Source organism: Nerophis ophidion, linkage group LG22, assembly GCF_033978795.1.
Source record: "Nerophis ophidion isolate RoL-2023_Sa linkage group LG22, RoL_Noph_v1.0, whole genome shotgun sequence".
In the NCBI taxonomy this organism is placed as follows: domain Eukaryota; kingdom Metazoa; phylum Chordata; class Actinopteri; order Syngnathiformes; family Syngnathidae; genus Nerophis; species Nerophis ophidion.
In genome coordinates, this window is record NC_084632.1 from 39,754,450 (window position 1) to 39,775,682 (window position 21,233).

Below are 21,233 nucleotides of genomic sequence, written 5' to 3' on the forward strand. Positions count from 1 at the left end.
AAGTATGCGGCAAAAGCGTCGTTACAAAAAGCAGCATTACTGCTAATTTGTAGCATCATTTGAAAAGTCCCCCGTTGGAGAATGAAGCGTGCTAGAAACTAGCGGGTAATACGAGAGAAAGAAGGTGCGGATTTGGTAACAAATGGAGGAGGAAGAATAAATTCCCAAGAAAAACAGCAGGGGGTCCATCGTCTGGCGGTGGTTTGGCTTCAAGCGGGAAGATGTCGAACAAGTATGCGGCAAAAGCGTCGTTACAAAAAGCAGCATTACTGCAAATTTGTAGCATCATTTGAAAAGTCCCCCGTCGGAGAATGAAGCGTGCTAGAAACTAGCGGGTAATACCAGAGAAAGAAGGTGCCAATCTGGTAACAAATGAAGGAAGAATAAATTCCCAAGAAATCAGCAGGGAGTCCATCGTCTGGCGGTGGTTTGGCTTCAAGCGGGAAGATGTCGAACAAATATGCGGCAAAAGCGTCGTTACAAAAAGCAGCATTACTGCTAATTTGTAGCACCATTTGAAAAGTCCCCCGTCGGAGAATGAAGCGTGCTAGAAACTAGCGGGTAATACCAGAGAAAGAAGAATAAATTCCCAAGAAAAACAGCAGGGGGTCCATCGTCTGGCGGTGGTTTGGCTTCAAGCGGGAAGATGTCGAACAAATATGCGGCAAAAGCGTCGTTACAAAAAGCAGCATTACTGCTAATTTGTAGCATCATTTGAAAAGTCCCCCGTCGGAGAATGAAGCGTGCTAGAAACTAGCGGGTAATACGAGAGAAAGAAGGTGCGAATCTGGTAACAAATGAAGGAAGAATTCATTCTAAAAAAACAGCAGGGGGTCCATCGTCTGGCGGTGGTTTGGCTTCAAGCGGGAAGATGTCGAACAAGTATGCGGCAAAAGCGTCGTTAAAAAAAGCAGCATTACTGCTAATTTGTAGCATCATTTGAAAAGTCCCCCGTCGGAGAATGAAGCGTGCTAGAAACTAGCAAGAAATACGAGAGAAAGAAGGTGCGAATCTGGTAACAAATGAGGGAAGAATTAATTCCCAAGAAAAACAGCATGGGGTCTATTGTCTGGCGGTGGTTTGGCTTCAAGCGGGAAGATGTCGAACAAGTATGCGGCAAAAGCGTCGTTACAAAAAGCAGCATTACTGCTAATTTGTAGCATCATTTGAAAAGTCCCCCGTCGGAGAATGAAGCGTGCTAGAAACTAGCAAGAAATACGAGAGAAAGAAGGTGCGAATCTGGTAACAAATGAGGGAAGAATTAATTCCCAAGAAAAACAGCATGGGGTCTATTGTCTGGCGGTGGTTTGGCTTCAAGCGGGAAGATGTCGAACAAATATGCGGCAAAAGCGTCGTTAAAAAAAGCAGCATTACTGCTAATTTGTAGCATCATTTGAAAAGTCCCCCGTCGGAGAATGAAGCGTGCTAGAAACTAGCGGGTAATACGAGAGAAAGAAGGTGCGAATCTGGTAACAAATGGAGGAGGAAGAATAAATTCCCAAGAAAAACAGCAGGGGGTCTATTGTCTGGCGGTGGTTTGGCTTCAAGCGGGAAGATGTCGAACAAATATGCGGCAAAAGCGTCGTTACAAAAAGCAGCATTACTGCTAATTTGTAGCATCATTTGAAAAGTCCCCCGTCGGAGAATGAAGCGTGGTAGAAACTAGCGGGTAATACGAGAGAAAGAAGGTGCGAATCTGGTAACAAATGAAGGAAGAATTAATTCCTAAGAAAAACAGCAGGGGGTCCATCGTCTGGCGGTGGTTTGGCTTCAAGCGGGAAGATGTAGAACAAGTATGCGGCAAAAGCGTTGTTACAAAAAGCAGCGTTACTGCTAATTTGTAGCATCATTTGAAAAGTCCCCCGTCGGAGAATGAAGCGTGCTAGAAACTAGCGGGTAATACGAGAGAAAGAAGGTGCGAAACTGGTAACAAATGGAGGAGGAAGAATAAATTCCCAAGAAAAACAGCATGGAGTCTATTGTCTGGCGGTGGTTTGGCTTCAAGCGGGAAGATGTCGAACAAGTATGCGGCAAAAGTGTTGTTACAAAAAGCAGCGTTACTGCTAATTTGTAGCATCATTTGAAAAGTCCCCCGTCGGAGAATGAAGCGTGCTAGAAACTAGCGGGTAATACGAGAGAAAGAAGGTGCGGATTTGGTAACAAATGGAGGAGGAATAATAAATTCCCAAGAAAAACAGCAGGGGGTCCATCCTCTGGCGGTGGTTTGGCTTCAAGCGGGAAGATGTCGAACAAGTATGCGGCAAAAGCGTGGTTATAAAAAGCAGCATTACTGCTAATTTGTAGCATCATTTGAAAAGTCCCCCGTCGGAGAATGAAGCGTGCTAGAAACTAGCAAGAAATACGAGAGAAAGAAGGTGCGAATCTGGTAACAAATGAGGGAAGAATTAATTCCTAAGAAAAACAGCAGGGGGTCTATTGTCTGGCGGTGGTTTGGCTTCAAGCGGGAAGATGTCGAACAAGTATGCGGCAGAAGCGTCGTTACAAAAAGCAGCATTACTGCTAATTTGTAGCATCATTTGAAAAGTCCCCCGTCGGAGAATGAAGCGTGCTAGAAACTAGCGGGTAATACGAGAGAAAAAAGGTGCCAATCTGGTAACAAATGAAGGAAGAATTAATTCCTAAGAAAAACAGCAGGGGGTCCATCATCTGGCGGTGGTTTGGCTTAAAGCGGGAAGATGTCGAACAAGTATGCGGCAAAAGCGTCGTTACAAAAAGCAGCATCACTGCTAATTTGTAGCATCATTTGAAAAGTCCCCCGTCGGAGAATGAAGCGTGCTAGAAACTAGCGGGTAATACGAGAGAAAGAAGGTGCAGATTTTGGTAACAAATGGAGGAGGAAGAATAAATTCCCAAGAAAAACAGCAGGGGGTCTATCGTCTGGCGGTGGTTTGGCTTCAAGCGGGAAGATGTCGAACAAATATGCGGCAAAAGCGTCGTTACAAAAAGCAGCATTACTGCTAATTTGTAGCATCATTTGAAAAGTCCCCCGTCGGAGAATGAAGCGTGCTAGAAACTAGCGGGTAATACGAGAGAAAGAAGGTGCAAATCTGGTAACAAATGAAGGAAGAATTAATTCTAAAAAAACAGCAGGGGGTCCATCGTCTGGCGGTGGTTTGGCTTCAAGCGGGAAGATGTCGAACAAGTATGCGGCAAAAGCGTCGTTACAAAAAGCAGCATTACTGCTAATTTGTAGCATCATTTGAAAAGTCCCCCGTCGGAGAATGAAGCGTGCTAGAAACTAGCGGGTAATACGAGAGAAAGAAGGTGCGAATCTGGTAACAAATGGAGGAGGAAGAATAAATTCCCAAGAAAAACAGCAGGGTGTCCATCGTCTGGCGGTGGTTTGGCTTCAAGCGGGAAGATGTCGAACAAGTATGCGGCAAAAGCGTCGTTACAAAAAGCAGCGTTACTGCTAATTTGTAGCATCATTTGAAAAGTCCCCCGTCGGAGAATGAAGCGTGCTAGAAACTAGCGGGTAATACGAGAGAAAGAAGGTGTGAATCTGGTAACAAATGGAGGAGTAAGAAGGAATTCCCAAGAAAAACAGCAGGGGGTCTATCGTCTGGCGGTGGTTTGGCTTCAAGCGGGAAGATGTCGAACAAGCATGCGGCAAAAGCGTCGTTACAACAAGCAGCATTACTGCTAATTTGTAGCATCATTTGAAAAGTCCCCCGTCGGAGAATGAAGCGTGCTAGAAACTAGCGGGTAATACGAGAGAAAGAAGGTGCGGATTTTGGTAACAAATGGAGGAGGAAGAATAAATTCCCAAGAAAAACAGCAGGGGGTCCATCGTCTGGCGGTGGTTTGGCTTCAAGCGGGAAGATGTCGAACAAGTATGCGGCAAAAGCGTTGTTCCAAAAAGCAGCATTACTGCTAATTTGTAGCATCATTTGAAAAGTCCCCCGTCGGAGAATGAAGCGTGCTAGAAACTAGCGGGTAATACGAGAGAAAGAAGGTGCGAATCTGGTAACAAATGGAGGAAGAATTAATTCCTAAGAAAAACAGCAGGGGGTCCATCGTCTGGCGGTGGTTTGGCTTCAAGCGGGAAGATGTCGAACAAGTATGCGGCAAAAGCGTCGTTACAAAAAGCAGCATTACTGCTAATTTGTAGCATCATTTAAAAAGTCCCCCGTCGGAGAATGAAGCGTGCTAGAAACTAGCGGGTAATTCGAAAGAAAGAAGGTGCGAATCTGGTAACAAATGAAGGAAGAATTAATTCGTAAGAAAAACAGCAGGGGGTCTATTGTCTGGCGGTGGTTTGGCTTCAAAGGGAAGATGTCGAACAAGTATGCGGCAAAAGCGTCGTTACAAAAAGCAGGATTACTGCTAATTTGTAGCATCATTTGAAAAGTCCCCCGTCGGAGAATGAAGCGTGCTAGAAACTAGCGGGTAATACGAGAGAAAGAAGGTGCGAATCTGGTAACAAATGAAGGAAGAATTAATTCTAAAAAAAACAGCAGGGGGTCCATCGTCTGGCGGTGGTTTGGCTTCAAGCGGGAAGATGTCGAACAAGTATGCGGCAAAAGTGTTGTTACAAAAAGCAGCGTTACTGCTAATTTGTAGCATCATTTGAAATGTCCCCCGTTGGAGAATGAAGCGTGCTAGAAACTAGCGGGTAATACGAGAGAAAGAAGGTGCGAATCTGGTAACAAATGGAGGAAGAATAAATTCCTAAGAAAAACAGCAGGGGGTCCATCGTCTGGCGGTGGTTTGGCTTCAAGCGGGAAGATGTCGAACAAATATGCGGCAAAAGCGTTGTTACAAAAAGCAGCATTACTGCTAATTTGTAGCATCATTTGAAAAGTCCCCCGTCGGAGAATAAAGCGTGCTAGAAACTAGCGGGTAATACGAGAGAAAGAAGGTGCGAATCTGGTAACAAATGAAGGAAGAATAAATTCCCAAGAAAAACAGCAGGGGGTCCATCATCTGGCGGTGGTTTGGCTTCAAGCGGGAAGATGTCGAACAAGTATGCGGCAAAAGCGTTGTTACAAAAAGCAGCGTTACTGCTAATTTGTAGCATCATTTGAAAAGTCCCCCGTCGGAGAATGAAGCGTGCTAGAAACTAGCGGGTGATACGAGAAAAAGAAGGTGTGAATCTGGTAACAAATGGAGGAGGAAGAATAAATTCCCAAGAAAAACAGCAGGGGGTCTATCGTCTGGCGGTGGTTTGGCTTCAAGCGGGAAGATGTCGAACAAGTATGCGGCAAAAGCGTCGTTACAAAAAGCAGCATTACTGCTAATTTGTAGCATCATTTGAAAAGTCCCCCGTCGGAGAATGAAGCGTGCTAGAAACTAGCGGGTAATTCGAGAGAAAGAAGGTGCGAATCTGGTAACAAATGAAGGAAGAATTAATTCGTAAGAAAAACAGCAGGGGGTCCATCGTCTGGCGGTGGTTTGGCTTCAAGCGGGAATATGTCGAACAAGTATGCGGCAAAAGTGTTGTTACAAAAAGCAGCGTTACTGCTAATTTGTAGCATCATTTGAAATGTCCCCCGTCGGAGAATGAAGTGTGCTAGAAACTAGCGGGTAATACGGGAGAAAGAAGGTGCGGATTTGGTAACAAATGGAGGAGGAATAATAAATTCCCAAGAAAAACAGCAGGGGGTCCATCGTCTGGCGGTGGTTTGGCTTCAAGCGGGAAGATGTCGAACAAGTATGCGGCAAAAGCGTCGTTCCAAAAAGCAGCATTACTGCTAATTTGTAGCATCATTTGAAAAGTCCCCTGTCGGAGAATGAAGCGTGCTAGAAACTAGCGGGTAATACGAGAGAAAGAAGGTGCGAATCTGGTAACAAATGGAGGAGGAAGAATAAATTCCCAAGAAAAACAGCATGGGGTCTATTGTCGGGCGGTGGTTTGGCTTCAAGCGGGAAGATGTCGAACAAGTATGCGGCAGAAGCGTCGTTACAAAAAGCAGCATTACTGCTAATTTGTAGCATCATTTGAAAAGTCCCCCGTCGGAGAATGAAGCGTGCTAGAAACTAGCGGGTAATACGAGAGAAAGAAGGTGCGGATCTGGTAACAAATGAAGGAGGAAGAATAAATTCCCAAGAAAAACAGCAGGGGGTCCATCGTCTGGCGGTGGTTTGGCTTCAAGCGGGAAGATGTCGAACAAGTATGCGGCAGAAGCGTCGTTACAAAAAGCAGCATTACTGCTAATTTGTAGCATCATTTGAAAAGTCCCCCGTCGGAGAATGAAGCGTGCTAGAAACTAGCGGGTAATACGAGATAAAGAAGGTGCAAATCTGGTAACAAATGGAGGAGGAAGAATAAATTCCCAAGAAAAACAGCAGGGGGTCTATTGTCTGGCGGTGGTTTGGCTTCAAGCGGGAAGATGTCGAACAAGTATGCGGCAAAAGCGTCGTTACAAAAAGCAGAATTAATGCTAATTTGTAGCATCATTTGAAAAGTCCCCCGTCGGAGAATGAAGCGTGCTAGAAAATAGCGGGTAATACGAGAGAAAGAAGGTGCCAATCTGGTAACAAATGAAGGAAGAATAAATTCCCAAGAAAAACAGCAGGGGGTCCATTGTCTGCCGGTGTTTTGGCTTCAAGCGGGAAGATGTCGAACAAGCATGCGGCAAAAGCGTCGTTACAAGAAGCAGCATTACTGCTAATTTGTAGCATCATTTGAAAAGTCCCCCGTCGGAGAATGAAGCGTGGTAGAAACTAGCGGGTAATACGAGAGAAAGAAGGTGCGGATTTTGGTAACAAATGGAGGAGGAAGAATAAATTCCCAAGAAAAACAGCAGGGGATCTATCGTCTGGCGGTGGTTTGGCTTCAAGCGGGAAGATGTCGAACAAGTATGCGGCAAAAGCGTCGTTACAAAAAGCAGCATTACTGCTAATTTGTAGCATTATTTGAAAAGTCCCCCGTCGGAGAATGAAGCGTGCTAGAAACTAGCGGGTAATACGAGAGAAAGAAGGTGCGAATCTGGTAACAAATGGAGGAGGAAGAATAAATTCCCAAGAAAAACAGCATGGGGTCTATTGTCGGGCGGTGGTTTGGCTTCAAGCGGGAAGATGTCGAACAAGTATGCGGCAGAAGCGTCGTTACAAAAAGCAGCATTACTGCTAATTTGTAGCATCATTTGAAAAGTCCCCCGTCGGAGAATGAAGCGTGCTAGAAACTAGCGGGTAATACGAGAGAAAGAAGGTGCGGATCTGGTAACAAATGAAGGAGGAAGAATAAATTCCCAAGAAAAACAGCAGGGGGTCCATCGTCTGGCGGTGGTTTGGCTTCAAGCGGGAAGATGTCGAACAAGTATGCGGCAGAAGCGTCGTTACAAAAAGCAGCATTACTGCTAATTTGTAGCATCATTTGAAAAGTCCCCCGTCGGAGAATGAAGCGTGCTAGAAACTAGCGGGTAATACGAGATAAAGAAGGTGCAAATCTGGTAACAAATGGAGGAGGAAGAATAAATTCCCAAGAAAAACAGCAGGGGGTCTATTGTCTGGCGGTGGTTTGGCTTCAAGCGGGAAGATGTCGAACAAGTATGCGGCAAAAGCGTCGTTACAAAAAGCAGAATTAATGCTAATTTGTAGCATCATTTGAAAAGTCCCCCGTCGGAGAATGAAGCGTGCTAGAAAATAGCGGGTAATACGAGAGAAAGAAGGTGCCAATCTGGTAACAAATGAAGGAAGAATAAATTCCCAAGAAAAACAGCAGGGGGTCCATTGTCTGCCGGTGTTTTGGCTTCAAGCGGGAAGATGTCGAACAAGCATGCGGCAAAAGCGTCGTTACAAGAAGCAGCATTACTGCTAATTTGTAGCATCATTTGAAAAGTCCCCCGTCGGAGAATGAAGCGTGGTAGAAACTAGCGGGTAATACGAGAGAAAGAAGGTGCGGATTTTGGTAACAAATGGAGGAGGAAGAATAAATTCCCAAGAAAAACAGCAGGGGATCTATCGTCTGGCGGTGGTTTGGCTTCAAGCGGGAAGATGTCGAACAAGTATGCGGCAAAAGCGTCGTTACAAAAAGCAGCATTACTGCTAATTTGTAGCATTATTTGAAAAGTCCCCCGTCGGAGAATGAAGCGTGCTAGAAACTAGCGGGTAACACGAGCGAAAGAAGGTGCCAATCTGGTAACAAATGAAGGAAGCATTAATTCCTAAAAAAAACGCAGGGGGTCCATCGTCTGGCGGTGGTTTGGCTTCAAAGGGAAGATGTCGAACAAGTATGCGGCAAAAGCGTCGTTACAAAAAGCAGCATTACTGCTAATTTGTAGCATCATTTGAAAAGTCCCCCGTCGGAGAATGAAGCGTGCTAGAAACTAGCGGGTAATTCGAAAGAAAGAAGGTGCGAATCTGGTAACAAATGAAGGAAGAATTAATTTGTAAGAAAAACAGCAGGGGGTCCATCGTCTGGCGGTGGTTTGGCTTCAAGCGGGAAGATGTCGAACAAGTATGCGGCAAAAGCGTCGTTACAAAAAGCAGCATTACTGCTAATTTGTAGCATCATTTGAAAAGTCCCCCGTCGGAGAATGAAGCGTGCTAGAAACTAGCGGGTAATACGAGAGAAAGAAGGTGCGAATCTGGTAACAAATGAAGGAAGAATTAATTCTAAAAAAAACAGCAGGGGGTCCATCGTCTGGCGGTGGTTTGGCTTCAAGCGGGAAGATGTCGAACAAGTATGCGGCAAAAGTGTTGTTACAAAAAGCAGCGTTACTGCTAATTTGTAGCATCATTTGAAATGTCCCCCGTTGGAGAATGAAGCGTGCTAGAAACTAGCGGGTAATACGAGAGAAAGAAGGTGCGAATCTGGTAACAAATGGAGGAAGAATAAATTCCTAAGAAAAACAGCATGGGGTCCATCGTCTGGCGGTGGTTTGGCTTCAAGCGGGAATATGTCGAACAAGTATGCGGCAAAAGCGTCGTTACAAAAAGCAGCGTTACTGCTAATTTGTAGCATCATTTGAAAAGTCCCCCGTCGGAGAATGAAGCGTGCTAGAAACTAGCGGGTAATACGAGAGAAAGAAGGTGCGAATCTGGTAACAAATGGAGGAGGAAGAATAAATTCCCAAGAAAAACAGCAGGGGGTCCATCGTCTGGCGGTGGTTTGGCTTCAAGCGGGAAGATGTCGAACAAGTATGCGGCAAAAGCGTCGTTACAAAAAGCAGCATTACTGCTAATTTGTAGCATCATTTGAAAAGTCCACCGTCGGAGAATGAAGCGTGCTAGAAACTAGCGGGTAATACGAGAGAAAGAAAGTGACAATCTGGTAACAAATGGAGGAGGAAGAATAAATTCCCAAGAAAAACAGCAGGGGGTCTATTGTCTGGCGGTGGTTTGGCTTCAAGCAGGAATATGTCGAACAAGTATGTGGCAAAAGCGTCATTACAAAAAGCAGCGTTACTGCTAATTTGTAGCATCATTTGAAAAGTCCCCCGTCGGAGAATGAAGCGTGCTAGAAACTAGCGGGTAATACGAGAGAAAGAAAGTGACAATCTGGTAACAAATGGAGGAGGAAGAATAAATTCCCAAGAAAAACAGCAGGGGGTCTATTGTCTGGCGGTGGTTTGGCTTCAAGCAGGAATATGTCGAACAAGTATGTGGCAAAAGCGTCATTACAAAAAGCAGCGTTACTGCTAATTTGTAGCATCATTTGAAAAGTCCCCCGTCGGAGAATGAAGCGTGCTAGAAACTAGCGGGTAATACGAGAGAAAGAAGGATCCAATCTGGTCACAAATGGAGGAAGAGAAATAAATTCCGAAGAAAAACAGCATGGGGTCCATCGTCTGGCGGTGGTTTGGCTTCAAGCGGGAATATGTCGAACAAGTATGCGGCAAAAGCGTCGTTACAAAAAGCAGCATTACTGCTAATTTGTAGCATCATTTGAAAAGTCCCCCGTCGGAGAATGAAGCGTGCTAAAAACTAGCGGGTAATACGAGAGAAAAAAGGTGCCAATCTGGTAACAAATGAAGGAAGAATTAATTCCCAAGAAAAACAGCAGGGGGTCCATCGTCTGGCGGTGGTTTGGCTTCAAGCGGGAAGATGTCGAACAAGTATGCGGCAAAAGCGTCGTTACAAAAAGCAGCATTACTGCTAATTTGTAGCATCATTTGAAAAGTCCCCCGTCGGACAATGAAGCGTGCTAGAAACTAGCGGGTAATACGAGAGAAGGTGCGGATTTGGTAACAAATGAAGGAGGAAGAATAAATTCCCAAGAAAAACAGCAGGGGGTCCATCGTCTGGCGGTGGTTTGGCTTCAAGCGGGAAGATGTCGAACAAGTATGCGGCAAAAGCGTCGTTACAAAAAGCAGCATTACTGCTAATTTGTAGCATCATTTGAAAAGTCCCCCGTCGGAGAATGAAGCGTGCTAGAAACTAGCGGGTAATACGAGAGAAAGAAGGTGCGAATCTGGTAACAAATGAAGGAAGAATTAATTCCTAAGAAAAACAGCAGGGGGTCCATCGTCTGGCGGTGGTTTGGCTTCAAGCGGGAAGATGTCAAACAAGTATGCGGCAAAAGCGTCGTTACAAAAAGCAGCATTACTGCTAATTTGTAGCATCATTTGAAAAGTCCCCCGTCGGAGAATGAAGCGTGCTAGAAACTAGCGGGTAATACGAGAGAAAGAAGGTGCGAATCTGGTAACAAATGAAGGAAGAATTCATTCTAAAAAAACAGCAGGGGGTCCATCGTCTGGCGGTGGTTTGGCTTCAAGCGGGAAGATGTCGAACAAGTATGCGGCAAAAGCGTCGTTAAAAAAAGCAGCATTACTGCTAATTTGTAGCATCATTTGAAAAGTCCCCCGTCGGAGAATGAAGCGTGCTAGAAACTAGCAAGAAATACGAGAGAAAGAAGGTGCGAATCTGGTAACAAATGAGGGAAGAATTAATTCCCAAGAAAAACAGCATGGGGTCTATTGTCTGGCGGTGGTTTGGCTTCAAGCGGGAAGATGTCGAACAAGTATGCGGCAAAAGCGTCGTTACAAAAAGCAGCATTACTGCTAATTTGTAGCATCATTTGAAAAGTCCCCCGTCGGAGAATGAAGCGTGCTAGAAACTAGCAAGAAATACGAGAGAAAGAAGGTGCGAATCTGGTAACAAATGAGGGAAGAATTAATTCCCAAGAAAAACAGCATGGGGTCTATTGTCTGGCGGTGGTTTGGCTTCAAGCGGGAAGATGTCGAACAAATATGCGGCAAAAGCGTCGTTAAAAAAAGCAGCATTACTGCTAATTTGTAGCATCATTTGAAAAGTCCCCCGTCGGAGAATGAAGCGTGCTAGAAACTAGCGGGTAATACGAGAGAAAGAAGGTGCGAATCTGGTAACAAATGGAGGAGGAAGAATAAATTCCCAAGAAAAACAGCAGGGGGTCTATTGTCTGGCGGTGGTTTGGCTTCAAGCGGGAAGATGTCGAACAAATATGCGGCAAAAGCGTCGTTACAAAAAGCAGCATTACTGCTAATTTGTAGCATCATTTGAAAAGTCCCCCGTCGGAGAATGAAGCGTGGTAGAAACTAGCGGGTAATACGAGAGAAAGAAGGTGCGAATCTGGTAACAAATGAAGGAAGAATTAATTCCTAAGAAAAACAGCAGGGGGTCCATCGTCTGGCGGTGGTTTGGCTTCAAGCGGGAAGATGTAGAACAAGTATGCGGCAAAAGCGTTGTTACAAAAAGCAGCGTTACTGCTAATTTGTAGCATCATTTGAAAAGTCCCCCGTCGGAGAATGAAGCGTGCTAGAAACTAGCGGGTAATACGAGAGAAAGAAGGTGCGAAACTGGTAACAAATGGAGGAGGAAGAATAAATTCCCAAGAAAAACAGCATGGAGTCTATTGTCTGGCGGTGGTTTGGCTTCAAGCGGGAAGATGTCGAACAAGTATGCGGCAAAAGTGTTGTTACAAAAAGCAGCGTTACTGCTAATTTGTAGCATCATTTGAAAAGTCCCCCGTCGGAGAATGAAGCGTGCTAGAAACTAGCGGGTAATACGAGAGAAAGAAGGTGCGGATTTGGTAACAAATGGAGGAGGAATAATAAATTCCCAAGAAAAACAGCAGGGGGTCCATCCTCTGGCGGTGGTTTGGCTTCAAGCGGGAAGATGTCGAACAAGTATGCGGCAAAAGCGTGGTTATAAAAAGCAGCATTACTGCTAATTTGTAGCATCATTTGAAAAGTCCCCCGTCGGAGAATGAAGCGTGCTAGAAACTAGCAAGAAATACGAGAGAAAGAAGGTGCGAATCTGGTAACAAATGAGGGAAGAATTAATTCCTAAGAAAAACAGCAGGGGGTCTATTGTCTGGCGGTGGTTTGGCTTCAAGCGGGAAGATGTCGAACAAGTATGCGGCAGAAGCGTCGTTACAAAAAGCAGCATTACTGCTAATTTGTAGCATCATTTGAAAAGTCCCCCGTCGGAGAATGAAGCGTGCTAGAAACTAGCGGGTAATACGAGAGAAAAAAGGTGCCAATCTGGTAACAAATGAAGGAAGAATTAATTCCTAAGAAAAACAGCAGGGGGTCCATCATCTGGCGGTGGTTTGGCTTAAAGCGGGAAGATGTCGAACAAGTATGCGGCAAAAGCGTCGTTACAAAAAGCAGCATCACTGCTAATTTGTAGCATCATTTGAAAAGTCCCCCGTCGGAGAATGAAGCGTGCTAGAAACTAGCGGGTAATACGAGAGAAAGAAGGTGCAGATTTTGGTAACAAATGGAGGAGGAAGAATAAATTCCCAAGAAAAACAGCAGGGGGTCTATCGTCTGGCGGTGGTTTGGCTTCAAGCGGGAAGATGTCGAACAAATATGCGGCAAAAGCGTCGTTACAAAAAGCAGCATTACTGCTAATTTGTAGCATCATTTGAAAAGTCCCCCGTCGGAGAATGAAGCGTGCTAGAAACTAGCGGGTAATACGAGAGAAAGAAGGTGCAAATCTGGTAACAAATGAAGGAAGAATTAATTCTAAAAAAACAGCAGGGGGTCCATCGTCTGGCGGTGGTTTGGCTTCAAGCGGGAAGATGTCGAACAAGTATGCGGCAAAAGCGTCGTTACAAAAAGCAGCATTACTGCTAATTTGTAGCATCATTTGAAAAGTCCCCCGTCGGAGAATGAAGCGTGCTAGAAACTAGCGGGTAATACGAGAGAAAGAAGGTGCGAATCTGGTAACAAATGGAGGAGGAAGAATAAATTCCCAAGAAAAACAGCAGGGTGTCCATCGTCTGGCGGTGGTTTGGCTTCAAGCGGGAAGATGTCGAACAAGTATGCGGCAAAAGCGTCGTTACAAAAAGCAGCGTTACTGCTAATTTGTAGCATCATTTGAAAAGTCCCCCGTCGGAGAATGAAGCGTGCTAGAAACTAGCGGGTAATACGAGAGAAAGAAGGTGTGAATCTGGTAACAAATGGAGGAGTAAGAAGGAATTCCCAAGAAAAACAGCAGGGGGTCTATCGTCTGGCGGTGGTTTGGCTTCAAGCGGGAAGATGTCGAACAAGCATGCGGCAAAAGCGTCGTTACAACAAGCAGCATTACTGCTAATTTGTAGCATCATTTGAAAAGTCCCCCGTCGGAGAATGAAGCGTGCTAGAAACTAGCGGGTAATACGAGAGAAAGAAGGTGCGGATTTTGGTAACAAATGGAGGAGGAAGAATAAATTCCCAAGAAAAACAGCAGGGGGTCCATCGTCTGGCGGTGGTTTGGCTTCAAGCGGGAAGATGTCGAACAAGTATGCGGCAAAAGCGTTGTTCCAAAAAGCAGCATTACTGCTAATTTGTAGCATCATTTGAAAAGTCCCCCGTCGGAGAATGAAGCGTGCTAGAAACTAGCGGGTAATACGAGAGAAAGAAGGTGCGAATCTGGTAACAAATGGAGGAAGAATTAATTCCTAAGAAAAACAGCAGGGGGTCCATCGTCTGGCGGTGGTTTGGCTTCAAGCGGGAAGATGTCGAACAAGTATGCGGCAAAAGCGTCGTTACAAAAAGCAGCATTACTGCTAATTTGTAGCATCATTTAAAAAGTCCCCCGTCGGAGAATGAAGCGTGCTAGAAACTAGCGGGTAATTCGAAAGAAAGAAGGTGCGAATCTGGTAACAAATGAAGGAAGAATTAATTCGTAAGAAAAACAGCAGGGGGTCTATTGTCTGGCGGTGGTTTGGCTTCAAAGGGAAGATGTCGAACAAGTATGCGGCAAAAGCGTCGTTACAAAAAGCAGGATTACTGCTAATTTGTAGCATCATTTGAAAAGTCCCCCGTCGGAGAATGAAGCGTGCTAGAAACTAGCGGGTAATACGAGAGAAAGAAGGTGCGAATCTGGTAACAAATGAAGGAAGAATTAATTCTAAAAAAAACAGCAGGGGGTCCATCGTCTGGCGGTGGTTTGGCTTCAAGCGGGAAGATGTCGAACAAGTATGCGGCAAAAGTGTTGTTACAAAAAGCAGCGTTACTGCTAATTTGTAGCATCATTTGAAATGTCCCCCGTTGGAGAATGAAGCGTGCTAGAAACTAGCGGGTAATACGAGAGAAAGAAGGTGCGAATCTGGTAACAAATGGAGGAAGAATAAATTCCTAAGAAAAACAGCAGGGGGTCCATCGTCTGGCGGTGGTTTGGCTTCAAGCGGGAAGATGTCGAACAAATATGCGGCAAAAGCGTTGTTACAAAAAGCAGCATTACTGCTAATTTGTAGCATCATTTGAAAAGTCCCCCGTCGGAGAATAAAGCGTGCTAGAAACTAGCGGGTAATACGAGAGAAAGAAGGTGCGAATCTGGTAACAAATGAAGGAAGAATAAATTCCCAAGAAAAACAGCAGGGGGTCCATCATCTGGCGGTGGTTTGGCTTCAAGCGGGAAGATGTCGAACAAGTATGCGGCAAAAGCGTTGTTACAAAAAGCAGCGTTACTGCTAATTTGTAGCATCATTTGAAAAGTCCCCCGTCGGAGAATGAAGCGTGCTAGAAACTAGCGGGTGATACGAGAAAAAGAAGGTGTGAATCTGGTAACAAATGGAGGAGGAAGAATAAATTCCCAAGAAAAACAGCAGGGGGTCTATCGTCTGGCGGTGGTTTGGCTTCAAGCGGGAAGATGTCGAACAAGTATGCGGCAAAAGCGTCGTTACAAAAAGCAGCATTACTGCTAATTTGTAGCATCATTTGAAAAGTCCCCCGTCGGAGAATGAAGCGTGCTAGAAACTAGCGGGTAATTCGAGAGAAAGAAGGTGCGAATCTGGTAACAAATGAAGGAAGAATTAATTCGTAAGAAAAACAGCAGGGGGTCCATCGTCTGGCGGTGGTTTGGCTTCAAGCGGGAATATGTCGAACAAGTATGCGGCAAAAGTGTTGTTACAAAAAGCAGCGTTACTGCTAATTTGTAGCATCATTTGAAATGTCCCCCGTCGGAGAATGAAGTGTGCTAGAAACTAGCGGGTAATACGGGAGAAAGAAGGTGCGGATTTGGTAACAAATGGAGGAGGAATAATAAATTCCCAAGAAAAACAGCAGGGGGTCCATCGTCTGGCGGTGGTTTGGCTTCAAGCGGGAAGATGTCGAACAAGTATGCGGCAAAAGCGTCGTTCCAAAAAGCAGCATTACTGCTAATTTGTAGCATCATTTGAAAAGTCCCCTGTCGGAGAATGAAGCGTGCTAGAAACTAGCGGGTAATACGAGAGAAAGAAGGTGCGAATCTGGTAACAAATGGAGGAGGAAGAATAAATTCCCAAGAAAAACAGCATGGGGTCTATTGTCGGGCGGTGGTTTGGCTTCAAGCGGGAAGATGTCGAACAAGTATGCGGCAGAAGCGTCGTTACAAAAAGCAGCATTACTGCTAATTTGTAGCATCATTTGAAAAGTCCCCCGTCGGAGAATGAAGCGTGCTAGAAACTAGCGGGTAATACGAGAGAAAGAAGGTGCGGATCTGGTAACAAATGAAGGAGGAAGAATAAATTCCCAAGAAAAACAGCAGGGGGTCCATCGTCTGGCGGTGGTTTGGCTTCAAGCGGGAAGATGTCGAACAAGTATGCGGCAGAAGCGTCGTTACAAAAAGCAGCATTACTGCTAATTTGTAGCATCATTTGAAAAGTCCCCCGTCGGAGAATGAAGCGTGCTAGAAACTAGCGGGTAATACGAGATAAAGAAGGTGCAAATCTGGTAACAAATGGAGGAGGAAGAATAAATTCCCAAGAAAAACAGCAGGGGGTCTATTGTCTGGCGGTGGTTTGGCTTCAAGCGGGAAGATGTCGAACAAGTATGCGGCAAAAGCGTCGTTACAAAAAGCAGAATTAATGCTAATTTGTAGCATCATTTGAAAAGTCCCCCGTCGGAGAATGAAGCGTGCTAGAAAATAGCGGGTAATACGAGAGAAAGAAGGTGCCAATCTGGTAACAAATGAAGGAAGAATAAATTCCCAAGAAAAACAGCAGGGGGTCCATTGTCTGCCGGTGTTTTGGCTTCAAGCGGGAAGATGTCGAACAAGCATGCGGCAAAAGCGTCGTTACAAGAAGCAGCATTACTGCTAATTTGTAGCATCATTTGAAAAGTCCCCCGTCGGAGAATGAAGCGTGGTAGAAACTAGCGGGTAATACGAGAGAAAGAAGGTGCGGATTTTGGTAACAAATGGAGGAGGAAGAATAAATTCCCAAGAAAAACAGCAGGGGATCTATCGTCTGGCGGTGGTTTGGCTTCAAGCGGGAAGATGTCGAACAAGTATGCGGCAAAAGCGTCGTTACAAAAAGCAGCATTACTGCTAATTTGTAGCATTATTTGAAAAGTCCCCCGTCGGAGAATGAAGCGTGCTAGAAACTAGCGGGTAATACGAGAGAAAGAAGGTGCGAATCTGGTAACAAATGGAGGAGGAAGAATAAATTCCCAAGAAAAACAGCATGGGGTCTATTGTCGGGCGGTGGTTTGGCTTCAAGCGGGAAGATGTCGAACAAGTATGCGGCAGAAGCGTCGTTACAAAAAGCAGCATTACTGCTAATTTGTAGCATCATTTGAAAAGTCCCCCGTCGGAGAATGAAGCGTGCTAGAAACTAGCGGGTAATACGAGAGAAAGAAGGTGCGGATCTGGTAACAAATGAAGGAGGAAGAATAAATTCCCAAGAAAAACAGCAGGGGGTCCATCGTCTGGCGGTGGTTTGGCTTCAAGCGGGAAGATGTCGAACAAGTATGCGGCAGAAGCGTCGTTACAAAAAGCAGCATTACTGCTAATTTGTAGCATCATTTGAAAAGTCCCCCGTCGGAGAATGAAGCGTGCTAGAAACTAGCGGGTAATACGAGATAAAGAAGGTGCAAATCTGGTAACAAATGGAGGAGGAAGAATAAATTCCCAAGAAAAACAGCAGGGGGTCTATTGTCTGGCGGTGGTTTGGCTTCAAGCGGGAAGATGTCGAACAAGTATGCGGCAAAAGCGTCGTTACAAAAAGCAGAATTAATGCTAATTTGTAGCATCATTTGAAAAGTCCCCCGTCGGAGAATGAAGCGTGCTAGAAAATAGCGGGTAATACGAGAGAAAGAAGGTGCCAATCTGGTAACAAATGAAGGAAGAATAAATTCCCAAGAAAAACAGCAGGGGGTCCATTGTCTGCCGGTGTTTTGGCTTCAAGCGGGAAGATGTCGAACAAGCATGCGGCAAAAGCGTCGTTACAAGAAGCAGCATTACTGCTAATTTGTAGCATCATTTGAAAAGTCCCCCGTCGGAGAATGAAGCGTGGTAGAAACTAGCGGGTAATACGAGAGAAAGAAGGTGCGGATTTTGGTAACAAATGGAGGAGGAAGAATAAATTCCCAAGAAAAACAGCAGGGGATCTATCGTCTGGCGGTGGTTTGGCTTCAAGCGGGAAGATGTCGAACAAGTATGCGGCAAAAGCGTCGTTACAAAAAGCAGCATTACTGCTAATTTGTAGCATTATTTGAAAAGTCCCCCGTCGGAGAATGAAGCGTGCTAGAAACTAGCGGGTAACACGAGCGAAAGAAGGTGCCAATCTGGTAACAAATGAAGGAAGCATTAATTCCTAAAAAAAACGCAGGGGGTCCATCGTCTGGCGGTGGTTTGGCTTCAAAGGGAAGATGTCGAACAAGTATGCGGCAAAAGCGTCGTTACAAAAAGCAGCATTACTGCTAATTTGTAGCATCATTTGAAAAGTCCCCCGTCGGAGAATGAAGCGTGCTAGAAACTAGCGGGTAATTCGAAAGAAAGAAGGTGCGAATCTGGTAACAAATGAAGGAAGAATTAATTTGTAAGAAAAACAGCAGGGGGTCCATCGTCTGGCGGTGGTTTGGCTTCAAGCGGGAAGATGTCGAACAAGTATGCGGCAAAAGCGTCGTTACAAAAAGCAGCATTACTGCTAATTTGTAGCATCATTTGAAAAGTCCCCCGTCGGAGAATGAAGCGTGCTAGAAACTAGCGGGTAATACGAGAGAAAGAAGGTGCGAATCTGGTAACAAATGAAGGAAGAATTAATTCTAAAAAAAACAGCAGGGGGTCCATCGTCTGGCGGTGGTTTGGCTTCAAGCGGGAAGATGTCGAACAAGTATGCGGCAAAAGTGTTGTTACAAAAAGCAGCGTTACTGCTAATTTGTAGCATCATTTGAAATGTCCCCCGTTGGAGAATGAAGCGTGCTAGAAACTAGCGGGTAATACGAGAGAAAGAAGGTGCGAATCTGGTAACAAATGGAGGAAGAATAAATTCCTAAGAAAAACAGCATGGGGTCCATCGTCTGGCGGTGGTTTGGCTTCAAGCGGGAATATGTCGAACAAGTATGCGGCAAAAGCGTCGTTACAAAAAGCAGCGTTACTGCTAATTTGTAGCATCATTTGAAAAGTCCCCCGTCGGAGAATGAAGCGTGCTAGAAACTAGCGGGTAATACGAGAGAAAGAAGGTGCGAATCTGGTAACAAATGGAGGAGGAAGAATAAATTCCCAAGAAAAACAGCAGGGGGTCCATCGTCTGGCGGTGGTTTGGCTTCAAGCGGGAAGATGTCGAACAAGTATGCGGCAAAAGCGTCGTTACAAAAAGCAGCATTACTGCTAATTTGTAGCATCATTTGAAAAGTCCACCGTCGGAGAATGAAGCGTGCTAGAAACTAGCGGGTAATACGAGAGAAAGAAAGTGACAATCTGGTAACAAATGGAGGAGGAAGAATAAATTCCCAAGAAAAACAGCAGGGGGTCTATTGTCTGGCGGTGGTTTGGCTTCAAGCAGGAATATGTCGAACAAGTATGTGGCAAAAGCGTCATTACAAAAAGCAGCGTTACTGCTAATTTGTAGCATCATTTGAAAAGTCCCCCGTCGGAGAATGAAGCGTGCTAGAAACTAGCGGGTAATACGAGAGAAAGAAAGTGACAATCTGGTAACAAATGGAGGAGGAAGAATAAATTCCCAAGAAAAACAGCAGGGGGTCTATTGTCTGGCGGTGGTTTGGCTTCAAGCAGGAATATGTCGAACAAGTATGTGGCAAAAGCGTCATTACAAAAAGCAGCGTTACTGCTAATTTGTAGCATCATTTGAAAAGTCCCCCGTCGGAGAATGAAGCGTGCTAGAAACTAGCGGGTAATACGAGAGAAAGAAGGATCCAATCTGGTCACAAATGGAGGAAGAGAAATAAATTCCGAAGAAAAACAGCATGGGGTCCATCGTCTGGCGGTGGTTTGGCTTCAAGCGGGAATATGTCGAACAAGTATGCGGCAAAAGCGTCGTTACAAAAAGCAGCATTACTGCTAATTTGTAGCATCATTTGAAAAGTCCCCCGTCGGAGAATGAAGCGTGCTAGAAACTAGCGGGTAATACGAGAGAAAAAAGGTGCCAATCTGGTAACAAATGAAGGAAGAATTAATTCCCAAGAAAAACAGCAGGGGGTCCATCGTCTGGCGGTGGTTTGGCTTCAAGCGGGAAGATGTCGAACAAGTATGCGGCAAAAGCGTCGTTACAAAAAGCAGCATTACTGCTAATTTGTAGCATCATTTGAAAAGTCCCCCGTCGGACAATGAAGCGTGCTAGAAACTAGCGGGTAATACGAGAGAAGGTGCGGATTTGGTAACAAATGAAGGAGGAAGAATAAATTCCCAAGAAAAACAGCAGGGGGTCCATCGTCTGGCGGTGGTTTGGCTTCAAGCGGGAAGATGTCGAACAAGTATGCGGCAAAAGCGTCGTTACAAAAAGCAGCATTACTGCTAATTTGTAGCATCATTTGAAAAGTCCCCCGTCGGAGAATGAAGCGTGCTAGAAACTAGCGGGTAATACGAGAGAAAGAAGGTGCGAATCTGGTAACAAATGAAGGAAGAATTAATTCCTAAGAAAAACAGCAGGGGGTCCATCGTCTGGCGGTGGTTTGGCTTCAAGCGGGAAGATGTCAAACAAGTATGCGGCAAAAGCGTCGTTACAAAAAGCAGCATTACTGCTAATTTGTAGCATCATTTGAAAAGTCCCCCGTCGGAGAATGAAGCGTGCTAAAAACTAGCGGGTAATACGAGAGAAAGAAGGTGCGAATCTGGTAACAAATGGAGGAGGAAGAATAAATTCCCAAGAAAAACAGCATGGGGTCTATTGTCTGGCGGTGGTTTGGCTTCAAGCGGGAAGATGTCGAACAGGTATGCGGCAAAAGCGTCGTCACAAAAAGCAGCATTACTGCTAATTTGTAGCATCATTTGAAAAGTCCCCCGTCGGAGAATGAAGCGTGCTAGAAACTAGCGGGTAATACGAGAGAAAGAAGGTGCGAATCTGGTAACAAATGGAGGAGCAAGAATAAATTCCCAAGAAAAACAGCATGGGGTCTATTGTCTGGCGGTGGTTTGGCTTCAAGCGGGAAGATGTCGAACAAGTATGCGGCAAAAGCGTTGTTACAAAAAGCAGCATTACTGCTAATTTGTAGCATCATTTGAAAAGTCCCCCGTCGGAGAATGAAGCGTGCTAGAAACTAGCGGGTAATACGAGAGAAAGAAGGTGCGAATCTGGTAACAAATGGAGGAAGAAGAATAAATTCCCAAGAAAAACAGCAGGGGGTCTGGCGGTGGTTTGGCTTCAAGCGGGAAGATGTTGAACAGACAACCTTAATATGTCAAGTGTGGGGAAAAAGTGTTGCTACAAAAACTAGCATTACTGCTAATGTGTAGCCTCATTTGAAAAGTCACCCGCTAGAGAATGAAGAGTGCTTGAAACTCCGCATGTCAACATCTCCATTCGGTGCCACACCAACAAAATGCAGAGGCGACCATTTCCACATCAACACCGTATGAAAAAAATAGTCAACAACATACGGAGATAACGTCCGCAGTAACTTACCACACGGCGATTTGATTTC

General features: G+C 45.1%; 1 protein-coding gene and 1 long non-coding RNA gene across 2 annotated transcripts in view; one reads left to right on the forward strand and one right to left on the reverse strand.

Annotated features, from left to right (window-relative positions):
* LOC133540850 (uncharacterized) overlaps positions 1-21,233 on the forward strand; it is a 50,583-nt gene that overhangs the window by 23,025 nt on the left and 6,325 nt on the right. The window lies entirely within an intron of this gene.
* The window catches only part of si:ch211-198n5.11 (methylcrotonoyl-coenzyme A carboxylase 2), a 53,980-nt gene that overhangs the window by 18,733 nt on the left and 14,014 nt on the right, over positions 1-21,233 (reverse strand). The window lies entirely within an intron of this gene.